We start from the raw sequence: 12,992 nt of genomic DNA, 5'->3' as shown, positions 1-12,992 counted from the left end.
AATTTTATCATAATAGTGTATTTTAATTTATAAAATACTTTCTCTGCATCTATTGAGATAATCATATGTAATAGTCTTCAATTTGTGAATATGATATATCATGTTCATTGATTTGCATATGTTGAACCATCCCTAATACCAGGGATAAATCCCACTGGTCCAGGTGATTATTTTGATGTGCTGTTGGATTCAAATAGCTAGTATTTGTTGAGTATTTTTACATCTCTGTTCATCATGGATATTGGTCTATAGTAGTCTTTCTTTGCTGTATTTTTTTCTGGTTTTGAAATGAAGGTGATGCTAGCCTCATAGAGGGAGGTTGGGAAAGTTCCTTCCCTTTCAATGATTTTGAATACTTCGAGAAGATTTGGAATTAGTTCTTTTTTTAAAAGATTCAGTACAATTCAAGAATTCAGCAATAAAGCCATCTGATCCTGGGCTTTTATTTTAAAAAAAAATTGAAAAAATTGAATTATTACTAATTCAATCTCCATCTTTGTTATTGGTCTAGTTACTTTTTTATGACTCAGTTTTGATAGGTTGTATGTGTCCAGAAATCTATCCGTTTCTTCTAGATCTTCTAATTTGTTAGCATAAACCTGTTTGCAGTAACTCCTAATGATTCTTTTTATTTTTGTATTATGCATTGTGACATCTCCTCTCCACCTCTGATTTTATTAATTTTTGGCTTCTTTCTTTGTCTGCCACCTCCTGCTTTTTTTTTTTTTTTTTTTGTGGAGGGTAATTGCTCCTCTTTTTTTATCCATGAAGCCATAATCAGTAAGATATGCTGAATTTTTTTTAATGGAAGTTAAAGAGAACAGGTAGGGCTTGATAAAGAGAATAGGCAGAGGAGCATACCATTCAGAGAAAACAACAGTGCATGAAATTACCTGCAGAGAAATTTAATTTATTGTGTTATTGAGTTTTGGAAGGAAAGTGGTAGGATTTGAAGCTGAGAAGAGAAACAGGGTGCAGACAATGAAAAACCTGGTAAACTATGTAGAGTTTTGCTCTGGGAACACTAGGGAGCCAGTAATATATTTTACTAGAGATGTGACATGATCAGACTTACACTTTACAGAGAACATTTTGGCTACAGTGCTGAAAATGGATTTGATTTGCAAACACAACAGGAAGCAGAAACACTAGTTGGAGGCCATTAGAACAATTCAAGCCAGAGATGCTGGTGGCATTGGCTAAAGTGTATCAGTGGAAATGCAAAAGAAATGGACAATATGAATCGTATTTAGGAGACAGCCTTGACATGATCTGGTGATGGATTAGGTGTAGGAGAGAGGAAAAATAGGAAAGTAGAAGTCTGAGGATACAGTTTCCTGGCTTGAATGAAGAGATAGGCAGCAGTTCCACTTTCCTGAAAGAGTGCTAATCAAGGTTACAATTTATCTCTTATTTTTCTCACTCAATTTCTTTTAGGGTAAAATTCAACATTTCCAAATTCAGCCTGAGGACATAATCTGAAAGTGGTGACTTTATATAACTTGTTGCCAAAGTCTAAGTAGCACATTTCTCACATTTTTTTCTGAAATCAGGATATCTTGTAATTGATGCCAAAATAAATTTGCCAGGCATTTGGCAGAGATAAACTGTAAGGAAGCTACCACAGGAGATACTCTGGCAGAGATTATATCTGTGTATGTTAGCACTTCCTTTCCTTTAATGAGAGAAGTTAATAGGACTGTACACATAAGCTGAAAGTCATCTTGGAATCTCCAAGTCTATTAATCAGGGTTCTCCAGGGAAACAGAAGAAACAGCATATATATCTTTATTCTATGCCATCAGCATCTCTGTACACACAAATACACACACACACACACACATCAAAAAAGCAAGAGCAAGGGAGAGAGGGAGAGAGTGATACTACAGATCTGGTGGGGAGGTGTTAGGTGTGGGTATTGTTTCAGGCTGAGTTCAAAGACTGAGAATCTGGAGTGCTAATGATCTTCAAAGGAAGGAAAAAATGGATGCCTCAGCTTAAATAGGAAGACTACTTGTCTTATTGAGGCCCTCAGTGTATTGGTTAGGACTCCACATATTGGTGAGGACCATTAGCATAACCTAGTCTGTAAATTCACACGTTGATCTCTTCTGGAAACACCCTTGGGAGCACACCACATAATACGGGTTTTAAATTTCTAAAAATTAATCAGTTGACAAATAAAAATTGCATATTTTTATCAAAGACAACATAGTGTTTTAATTATGCATGTCTTGAGGAATGGCTAAACCCAGATATTTAGCACATGCATTACCTCATATACTAATTATTTTTGGTGTGAAGGCTTAAATTTATTCTCTCAGTGATTTCCAAGAATAACATTTACCAGCTATTTGAGCCATTATGCCAAGAACAGCTGTGTAAGAGCTTCCAGTCAGAGTGAAGACTACCATGGGGAAGCAACCTCAGGTCCACAAAAATCATGGAATGTTTCCTCCTGCAAAAGATGAGTCTTTGGAGAAAGAGCCTGAAGTTAGACAGTTTATAATCTGAGAAGTGTACAAGCAGCTTGACTACTTGCACCTGTTATTGGGAAATAAAGTGGGAGAATGGTTAAGGAACTCTTGCTTAGAATTTGCTAGAACTAATCATGGTGGCCAGAAAGGAGAAAGCTAACAGAATCCAGAGATACTTTATAATTGAGAAGGTACATCAGACTTCAGCATGGAGAGAATTGTTGTTCTTTTCCTTAAACAATAATTTGGCTTGATGAGAATTAGACTAGCAAGATATTTACATCTGGAAAACTGTACAACAATTGTTTCATGGATTTTCAACAGATCAAAATACGAAATTAAGAAACAATAGCACAAGAGAATTATCTGACACCAGTATTCACCCACCCAGTGCAAAGTAGCTACATTTGTTATTTCTTTGAAGACCCTTGCTGTTAGGATATAGATAGAGAAATGTGATTAGGGTATGCTGCATTACTTTATTTTTTTAAAAAAAAAAAGGTTTAATTTATTCATTGTAAAGCAGGGAGGGAGGGAGAATCTTCCATCCTCTTGTTTACTCTCCAAATGACCACAACAGCCAGGGTGGTGCCAGGACAAAACCAGCAGCCAGGAACTCAACCCAGTTTCTCATGTGAATGGCAGGGACCCATGTAATATAGTCATCATTTTCTGCTTTCCAGGTAGATTAGAAGGGAATTCAATCAGAAGTGGAGCAGCTGACACTCAAACCAGCACTGTGATATGGGATTGTCCAGGTGGGATTTTTTTTTTTTTTTTTGACAGGCAGAGTTAGACAGTGAGAGAGAGAGAGAGACAGAGAGAAAAGTCTTCCTTCCACTGGTTCACCCCACCGATGGCTGCTTCTGCCAGCGCGCTGCGCCGATCCGAAGCCAGGAGCCAGGTGCTTCCTCCTGGTCTCCCATGTGGGTGCAGGGACCAAGCACTTGGGCCATCCTCCACTGCCCTCCCAGGCCAAAGCAGAGAGCTGGACTGGAAGAGGAGCGACTGGGACAGAATCCGGCGCCCCAACCAGGACTGGAACCTGGGGTGCTGGTGCCGCAGGCAGAGGATTAGCCTAGTGAGCCGCGGCGCCGGCCCCAGGTGGCATCTTAACCTGCTGGGCCATGACACATGCCACTTGATTTTTAATTTGTGTTTTATTCTGTTGGGGGGGAGTGGAAGAAAATATCTTCCATCCTCTGGTTTACTCCTCAGATGGTTGCAACCGCCAGGATTGCACCAGTAGCAAGCTAAGGGCTGAAAGCTCCATCGTGTCCATCCATGATTCCATATGGATGGCATGGGACCCAAGTACTGGGAGCATCTTCTGCTGCCTTCCCAGGTGCATAAGTAGAAAGCTGGATCAGAATTGGAGCAGCTGGGACTCCTATAGGCTTTTTTATTGTGAGCAGTGACTTAGCTCACTGTACCACAAAGCTGCCCACCAGCAATTTACCAGGGCTACGTCTAAATGAGGTCAAACTTCTGTTTTATTTAAAAAGCAAATACCTGAAGTTTCTTTGAGCTAAAGTGGATTTTATTTTGCTTTATCTCAACATATGCTAAATTTCAGAAGGACTATCTAATATTAAATCTTGCAATGTTCTATATCTCTTAAGCAACCCAATGTACTTGCTGATGCAAGGAGATACAGAAAAGTATCAATTAATCTATAAGTCTTAGAAGGTTTACAAATCAGAGTTGCAGTATCTCATCTAGCTCAAATTCCTTTATTTTATTTATTTGATAGACTGTTTTTGATTTGGAAACAGCCCAATGGAGAAAGATATCACAAGGTTAGAAACTCACGTAGTCTGTTCCACTGCACTCAAGGTTGCTGCTCAAGTGAAACCTGTCACAGAAGACTTTCCTGGCCCAGTTCCACACACATACACATACAAACACATATAGACACATATACATGTATACACACATCGCCCTCCCTGCTTTCAGTTGTACCTATACATATGATCTTATGTAGTTATCCCCAGAAGAATTATGAAAATCTAAGGGTATCTAGAAGGCAGTGTATTAACTTTATTAACTTGCTTATTCTCTACACATCCCATAAGGAGTCTTGCAGAGCAAGGGGATAACAATGACTTTGTGTGGAAGGTGTTATTAAGGCTGGATCCAAAGTGTGAAGAACTGCACCTGGCGCTCACTAGGTGCTTGGAGCAAATTTTGTTGCCTGCGTGATCTTTAGTGTAGCCTGTGAAAAGCATCCTTGAAGAAGCCCCTTGAGTGTAACCCTCAAAGGAAGAACCATTGGATATAAATATGCTCCTGAAAAATACTTACCCATTTGGACAAGCAAACATAGGTACATGTTGAAAAATGTTGGGGAGAAGTCAGCAATATAAATGAATTCTACTCCTGATAACATTGTTTCTTCTAATCTCTCATTTACTTTTTTTAAAGGCTTGTAATATTTAGTTCTTCCAATTTAAAAATATCTTTCAAGTTGCTCCTTTACTCCATTGATGCTCTAAATTATGTATTAATTTTTATGTAATTTTAGCAGGAAACTAAGATATTTCCTGATGATTAAAATGCCACAAGCTAATTTCGAGGGCGTGCTTATGTAGAAAGCTATCACTTCAGCTTGTGAGTATTCCCCTGAATTTAATGGTTTTTTTAGATTCTTGGGAAAAGACTGTCCTTCCTACACTTGGAAAAAGAAATGATTCTAAGAGTACTATGTGAATGTAACATGCACTTTCAAGTCACAGATATGATTACATACTCAGAAAAAAGCTAATTCTACAGATACAGAATAAAGTGTGAGAGCCACGGGAAGAAAGCTGAAATAATATCTGATTTTGTAAAGTAGTCCATGTTAGAAATGATTCACTAAATGGTTTTTGGAAGATGCAGAGCTGGAGATGGAGGAGACACTGAATGCAATATTGCACAATTAGGTTTAACTAAAAAAGAAAAGATTTGTAAGTTTTGTCAATTTGGGAGAAGATTAAAAATAACTCTATTCTTCTTAACTTATGCTCCATGAATCCATAATAAATGTAAAACTAAATGCGGAAGATGTAGTGTTAGGTGCTATGGAGGATTTTTTAAAGTGCTAAGATATGTATCCTGCTTTCAATAATCTTATTTTCACGAATAACTGTAATATAAGATCAAGAGGGGTGTGTAAAAAAAGAAACATTAAATGTCAAGAAGTTCAGTGAACAAAGAGAGTGCTTTTAACTGGGAAGACGAGGAGAGGTTATTTTCAAGCTAACGACATTTGTTCTTGTCTGACAAGGATGAGTGTGATCTAGACATTTGGCTGTGGGCAAGAGGAGTATTCTTGATGGTGGGAACAGTATGAATAGCATATCTAATTGGGAAAACACGAGGTATATATATATGTATGCCTGTGAAAATTCTACTTGCTAAAGTTTGAGGAATGAGAAAGAGAATATAGAATAGTAATAATAGAAATTCTGTATGCAACTAGGTCATATGAAACTTGGGTGGGAAGTTTTATTTAGTTTGTAATGAAAAAGCAGTGAATATTTTTTCCATCAAGACCTGGTATGATCATTGTATTTTGGGAATATTTGTGTAATATCAGTGGGTATGAAAGAGAGAACCAAAAAAACAGTTAGAAATTATATTCAAGATCCATTAAAAAAGGGTGATGTAACTTAGCAAGGAAAAAAGAAATTAAAGGAAATTATTGATTTGAAGTTATGAAATGCTGAACCTTGTATAACTTCATATACACATTATATGTCATATATAAGATTTGTGACATATGCTATGAATAATGGAGAATATTATATTTCATATATTATATTACAAATATGCATTACATACATAATGTATATATACATACATAGATAAATACATTATATATATAGAGAGAAGAGAGAATGGTCAAGTATGGAACAATTTGAATAGTAATATACAGTATCATTGAATTATATTAAAAATATAACATATATTTCCATGAGTCTATTTTGACATAAGTAATGATGATTAATTGAATTAATAAATGCTTAGAATCTCCCATGCAGAATTCCAAGTAATAAATGTACATTATTCACCTTAAAAAAATAAAGGAACATAGCTCCACATTCGACTAGTGTGTTTCGTGCACAGTGATAGTCTGCAAAAAGGTACTGCATAGAAAGAGAAAAAAAGTAATTTACAATAGAAAAAACTGGCAAATATGACCCAAGACTGTTGGTCCAGATTATAGTCAACAGTGATAAGTCCTGTGGAGAATATGTATATTTGTTGGTATGCTGTGGTTGTCACAAAGTCTCACATCTGATGTGGTTTGAATAATAGAAATGTATTATCTCACTTTCTGAAGACCTGATGTCCAAAATCAAAGTACTCTGCAGAAAGTTCTGGTCTAGTGGAGACATTTTCTTAACTTCTAGTGCTGCAGGTAATCCCTGGTGTTCCATGACTTGCAATTGCATCGCTCCTGAATTTGTCTCCCTCATCACATGGCCTCCTCCATGTTTCTTTGCCTTTAAGTGGCATCTTCTTATGGAATCAATCATATTTGTTTAAGAGCCCACCATACTCCCATATACCCTATGATCTCATTTTAATTTAATTAAATATATCTACAGAAATTATTTTTTAAATAAGATCACTTCTGAGTGTCCCATAGGCGAGACCTTTAATATATATTTTCTCAGGGAATAGAATTCAACCCATAACAGTACTGTTGATGTGATATGAAAATAACACAGGACTTTTTTTGTATTATTCCTCGAAAAACTCAGAATTCCATTCTAAGCATCAAAAATAAATTAAACAAATTCCAATTGAGAGATAATCTGAAAAATATTTGACTAATGTTCTTCAAAACTATTAAAGTTACAAAAAGCCTGAAGAACTTTCTTAGGGAAGAAGGAAGCTAAGGATACCAGACAATGCAATGCTAATGTAATACCCTACATGGAATTCTGGAACAGAAGAGGATATAGGTAAAAACTAAAGAAATTCAGATAGAATTTGAACTTCAGTTAAAATAATATTAGTTAATAATTATAATAGTTAATAATTATAGCAAATGTATCATGATTAATGTAAGATAGGAATAATAAAATAATCTAGTGCAGGGCATGCAGGAATTCTATATACTAACTTCATAATTGTTTTTTGCAAATATGAAACTGTTCTAAAATTTAAAGTGCATTTTGGGAAAGACATTTGGCCTCATGGTTAAAACACAGGTTTGAGAAACTTGTGTCCCATATTGGACTGCATGGGTTCATGCCACTTTTGGCTCCTGACTCCAGCATCCTGATAATGCAGACTTTGGGAGGCAACACTGATAGCTCAAATTGTAGGGTCTCTGCTACCCATGTGGCACACCTGGATTGAATTCCAGGCTGCTTGTTTGGTATCAACCTAGCTCCAGGCACTGCATGCTGGATGCAGTCTCTTTTTGTCTTTAGCTCTTTCTTTGCTTCTCAAATTAATAAAATAAAATTTTAAATATGAAATAAAATGAAAGATTAATTAAATATATTTACTATTGAGATTCAAAAATTAGGTGACAAATGTGCTTTGCACAATGCATTATATATAACACATGCAATATAGTAGCTATTAATTATATATGTTTCATTATATTCACAAATATTAGCATAAATATGGAATAATAATTAACAACAAATGAAATAAATTCACATTTTCAATGTGATCTTCTGCCTCCCTGTTTCTAATATAGCGTATTAAATGTGAATCTCCTGCTGTGATCTGCAATGAATGAACATATTCTAGCAAATGTGTAATGTTGTGCTAATGTTTAGATTGCATTTGTCAAAGTTAATAGTTTAAGTAAGTTTTGGTTGTGATTATAGCAAGTGGAAATGAGTTGGAATATTATGAATTTATGAAATATAATAGTGTTTTAACATTTTGCATGGAGAGACAAGCCCAGTTTTCACGGGATGAAAATGGTTTGGATTGAGAAACTCATCTTTTTATAGATGCTGATGTTTCTCCTTTCCCACTAGATTCAAAGTGCCCCCTTACCCACCTCCTCACCTTAATTTTCTCCCTAGCACTGATCCCTTCTGACATCTCATAGTTTTCTCATTCTCATTATAGAAGTTCTTCTATAAATTAGATCATTATAGAAGATCTATAAATTAAAAACAATAACTTGGATCTGTTCTGTTCTCAGCTCTAATCAAGTGCACTGAATGGTGCCTGCAGCTTACAGTATGTTTGGTAAATATTCTCATAAAAAAGAAGAAGAAGAAAAATTAATAAACTCACTATGTAATAATGTTCTATAGTAATTTTAGTCCTTTCCTCAAACACTATTTATTGTTAAGTCTAATTGAGAAATTATGTTTTTATTTCATGTGTTACAAATAAGCTGATCAGAAATTTATATTACATGATAGAAATTTTGAATCTTCAAGGAATAGTGTATTTTACAAAGGGACTAGTTTGGTCTTAAATATATGATGGGATTGACTAGATATCAAGGATACAGTCAAATGCAAAGACTATGGTGATCTACACTATCAGACGATTCTTTTTTTTTTTTTTTTTTTTTTTTTTTTTGACAGGCAGAGTGGACAGTGAGAGAGAGAGACAGAGAGAAAGGTCTTTTCCTTTTGCCGTTGGTTCACCCTCCAATGGCCGCCGCAGCCGGTGCTCTGCGGCCAGCGCACTGCACTGATCCGATGGCAGGAGCCAGGCACTTCTCCTGGTCTCCCATGGGGTGCAAGGCCCAAGTACTTGGGCCATCCTCCCCTGCACTCCCTGGCCACAGCAGAGAGCTGGCCTGGAAGAGGGGCAAAGAGGACAGAATCCGGCGCCCCGACCGGGACTAGAACCCGGTGTGCCGGCGCCGCAAGGTGGAGGATTAGCCTAGTGAGCCGCGGCGCTGGCACTATGAGACTATTCTTACTACTCTTAGAAAGCACCTTATTGCTGACTGAAATACAATAGTTAAATATCTCTCACCTACTATTTACTCTGAGTTATAGTTGATCATTTGGGGATTTTATAGATGAGTTATTAACATAATAATCTGTACAGAACTTCTGGAAATATGTTGATAGGAGATTAGGCATTTATATGATAAAATAAAATGCTGTAATTTCATTAACATTGTGATTCCAGTAATGCACTGAAACTCTCATAAAAACAATAAATTTGATGTATGGCCTAGATGAGAACTAAATAATAAATATAGAACAAAATAGCGTAAGTGATTTAGATTTGTGAATGGCTTCTAAATTAGCCATCAACTAAGAAAATAAAGTATGAAGACTTCAGTGTGATTAAGTAAATATGGATAACTGTTAAATGAACTAAAGCATATAACAAGACTGCATGAGGACAGTCTTACTATGCTCTTTTATAAATGTGTTGTATTTACCATCAATAATTTATTTTATTTTGTTTTAATGCCATATAAATGCAGTTACATAAGTAAAAATAAATAGAAATTTTTAAAGGGTGCATTCTGGTTCCTTTAAATTTATTTATTTTTTTCACCTTAGCTTTTGAATGAGTTAAAACCCAATCATTTGTGCAATTTGCCTGCTGGCAAGCAAAAGAATATACAGACTTTTTCCTTGTAGTTTATTCTTTGTTGATGGTATTTGTCATCAAAATTAACATTTATTATATTTCCATATTTATAGAAATGGCATAAAAACTGTAATAAGAGAAAAGAATTAATACAATAAAGTCCTACTATATATAACTTCTACATTTAGTTTTTATGAACATTTTACATTTTCTTCAAAAAATATCTGCAAAATATTTAATAATGCTTCAACACAACATTTAACCATTCTTGTACCATTTTAAATGTTGACTTTATTTTTCTTTCTTTAAAAATGTTACAATTAAAATCCTTGGGCTTTGCAAAATATGCAAGCTTCACAAAACACAGCCAGGGCAAAATCCTGGGTGCAAATCCTTCGGACTCAGGAATCAGGAGAGAGGGGGCAAGGAGAGGCTTCTTGGACAGGGGAAAGGCAAGTGAGTATGGAGTTGTGGACCAACTGTTTTGAGTAGTTGGGCCTCCCGACCCTGAGGACTGTCCAGAAACTGCAAGAATTTACCTTACATCAGTCCCTTGCAAGGACAAGGGAGTGATGAACCCATTTTGCCCCTTTTGTGGAGATTTATTTCCACTTCCCTCACTCTAGCCTAATTTTTCTGAACGCAGGCTGAACCAGCTTGAAGGGGTTTAGGAAGTCACGTGGGTGAGCAAAGCAGAGGCCCTGGCAGTGCTTGAGTAGAGAGCTGCCGGCCTTTATGGAGCATGGTCTACAGTAGCTGCAGATGAAATGAAAAATAGATCTGTGGCCAACACCATCCCAGTTCTGGCAAAGACCATAATGAAAGTCAGGTGCAGTATATCCTCCCAGCCCCGCTCAGTCCCCAGTTCTTGCACAGACTGCAAATGGTGGAAATGACTCCTCCTCCTAACTGATGGGTGGCCTTGGTGGCTGTCTCAGGTACTTCAGATGCACTAACCATCCAGAGTTGTGGCTTGGCAAAAACATGAGGGATACCCCACCGAGGAGGCCATGGACCTTGCAAATCAATTGAATACATATATATCAGGTTCAAAATAGTCCCTCTCTATCTCCTGCTCCTAAGGTAAAACAAAAAACAAGGTGTCATATAAGATTGCTTGCTTTAATCTTTGCCTGCAAATTAAATATGGAAAAGAAGGAAACTCTGAATATTTATATATTTTTAAATTTCTCTAAAAACACAATTGGATGTCAAAAGTCCTTATATCAAGGTACTGGCATTTTTTAATTTCTTTAATTTTTCCTTGAAATGTTCAATGACTATTATGTGATAAATTCTTGAGACCTTAGTTCATTTTATAGAAGGTGCATTAGTCAACCTTTTGCCACTATAATGAAATACCCGAGGAGAAAGAGCTTTATTTTTTTTTTTCCACAGTATTGGAGGTGCAGGGTCTAAATACAGGCAAGCTCCACAGGTTTGCCTCTGGTTGTAATGTTCTTGCTGGTACGGTCCTGTGAACGTGCAGAGCATCACACTGCAAGAGACAGGAAGTATGCCCATCAGCCTTTCTCCTGCTCTCTTTCTCCTTATGAAGCCACCAAGATTCAGTCACGGGAGTTCCACCATAAGGACCTCACTCAATCTAATCACTCGCAGAGGCCCGGCTCAAAACACTACAATTAAATTAAGTTTTCACCCCTTTGGTGTACTTAACTTCTAACATTGCAGTTTCAAGACCTGCATATGAGTTCAGGGGCCAAATCATATTCAAACTAACAGGAGGTGAGTAGAAGATGAAAAGACTCAGAGCTTATTCACCCATTAATGAGACAAAGACATTATGTTGGGAATATGACACCTGTAAACAGTTTGTAAAGATACTTCTATGATTGTTGTTTACTGATTTATTCATATGAATAAAGTGTACAGAGAATTACTGATTAATTTTTCTAGGTATTTTGTATTTTCAGTTATTTTCTTCACGTTTTAAAGTGAAACAACTTGAATATGAAGACTATGCAAAAGCAAACCTTTATCACAATTGCATCAAATGCTAAAGTGTCTCCAAAGTAACTAAAATCTGTTTTGTCCAGTGAGACTCTTCATTTCAAGAATGGAGCTTTCTGAATTTCTCATTGAACTCTAAAATAGCTAAGCCAAATTTGTCATTACATTTTGCAAGTTGGATGCTTAGGTTAAATTTGTCTTAAGAGACTTAAGAAGCCAAGTCAATGACAGGCTAAAACTGGAGCACATTCTAAATGAATGAGTATTTTGTCTATGAATAAATATAATAGAAATTGGATTATTAGAAATGTGATTTCCATAAGCTAGAAATCAATTTATTTTCTAAGGAAGAACTAATACCTTCCATATAAGTCATCAAATTTAGATAGTATTATAATGCAAAAATATAACTCAAAGCATATTGAGTTTTGAATTATAATTTGAAGAACATTATTTCAAGATGTTTAGAAACTAATATGTTAAAATAATGAGAACCAGAATATTATCACACACCAATCACGTTTTTAAATGAAAAAAACCTCTTTTCTCTATTTTGCAGCTTGCTTGCATAAATGAATTATGCATAAACAGGAAATATTGAATTTTATAAAATTAAAATTAATAATGTTCCTTTACAAACATATGTTCTCTCAATAGATATTAATTTATTAAAATTAATAACACTAAATGCTATCATATTTCAATGTTTAAATTAAATTTTAGTCTATTGTACTTCAATTCAAGGCTACTCAAAGATTGTCAAATATTTTAATATATTGAATGTATTTAGCTATTCAATGTTTCAATGCTACTATTTCAGCTTTTAGTCAATTGAAATAATGTAATAAGTTTTTATTTTAAATGAGATTTATTGTGATTCCTTAAATGTATTGTTTTCAATAATTCATCTTGAATTAATTCAATGTAAAACAGTCCTCAGTTTAAAATATATAACCATATGCATATTAAAAAGGAATTACAGTAAACAAAACAATCAGCAGTTGTATTTTTCTA

Source organism: Oryctolagus cuniculus, chromosome 8 (assembly GCF_964237555.1).
Source record: "Oryctolagus cuniculus chromosome 8, mOryCun1.1, whole genome shotgun sequence".
NCBI classification, from domain to species: domain Eukaryota; kingdom Metazoa; phylum Chordata; class Mammalia; order Lagomorpha; family Leporidae; genus Oryctolagus; species Oryctolagus cuniculus.
This window is presented reverse-complemented; position numbering follows the sequence as displayed.